This window comes from Leptonychotes weddellii, chromosome X (assembly GCF_054177405.1).
Source record: "Leptonychotes weddellii isolate Sample4059 chromosome X, ASM5417740v2, whole genome shotgun sequence".
Lineage (NCBI taxonomy): Eukaryota > Metazoa > Chordata > Mammalia > Carnivora > Phocidae > Leptonychotes > Leptonychotes weddellii.
Window position 1 is genome coordinate 24,682,029 of NC_138385.1, and position 1,357 is coordinate 24,683,385.

The window sequence follows — 1,357 nt, forward strand, 5'->3', positions numbered from 1 at the left end:
TATTTTGATTTCTCAGTTGTAAGAATACACAAAGCTCCTTCCTGTAATGCATTTCAATTCTTAGAACACTTTTCTCTCAAATCTTTAAATAATTGACTTATTCTTATCCTCAGATCTCAGTTTAATTGTTTCTCCTTAATGGAGTCCTTCCTAAATCATGCTAACAGGTCCCGTCTATTTATTTTTTATCACAGCACAGTTTATTTCAGAACACTTACCCTGAAATTAACCTTCCTCATTTATTTGTTTGCCTTTTTTTTTTTAAGATTTTATTTATTTATTTGACAGAGAGAGACACAGCGAGAGAGGGAACACAGCAGGGGGAGTGGGAGAGGGAGAAGCAGGCTTCCAGCTGAGCAGGGAGCCCGATGCGGGGCTTGATCCCAGGACCCTGGGATCGACCTGAGCCGAAGGCAGATGCTTAACAACTGAGCCACCCAGGAGCCCCTATTTGTTTGCCTTTTAATCTTGTCTTCTCACTAAACTGAAGTACTATGAAGGCAGAAGCCTTGTCCACTTTATTTTCAGTTGTATAGCCAGAGCCTAGTAAAATACCTGACACATGGTAGACTTTCAGTAAATTTTAGTGAATAACTAAAAGGAAACACTTTATACAACCATTAGATATTAGGTGTGCCTGGCTGGCTCAGTTGGAAGAGCGTGTGACTCTTGATCTCGGGGGAGGGGGCGAGGCCATGAGTTCGAGCCCCACATTGGAGGTAGAGATTACGTAAATAAATAATTTTTTTAAAAAGCCCTTAGATAGGGGCGCCTGGGTGGCTCAGTCGTTGGGCGTCTGCCTTCAGCTCAGGTCATGATCCCAGCGTCCTGGGATCGAGCCCCACATCGGGCTCTCTGCTCCGCGGGGAGCCTGCTTCTCCCTCTCCCACTCCCCCTGCTTGTGTTCCCTCTTTCACTGTGTTTCTCTCTGTCAAATAAATAAAATCTTTAAAAAAAAAAAAAAGCCCTTAGATATGAATCCATGACTAAAAAGTTGGCATAAGAAATAACTAGGTTTCGGGCGCCTGGGTGGCTCAGATGGTTAAGCGTCTGCCTTCGGCTCAGGTCATGATCCCAGGGTCCTGGGATGGAGTCCCGCATCAGGCTCCCTGCTAGGCGGGGAGCCTGCTTCTCTCCCTCTGCCTCTGCCTCTCTCTCTCTCTCTGACTTTCATGAATAAATAAATAAAAAAAAAAAATTAAGAAATAACTAGGTTTCAAGTTAATATATAGCAAACCAAAACATATTTGTCTCTGATGCATTCCATCTTTCTCTACTCTAACGTTTTAAACATATAAATTATTAAATATTCTAGAAATTTAAGGTGAAGAATGATTTTTTCTAACTGTAGCTAAAT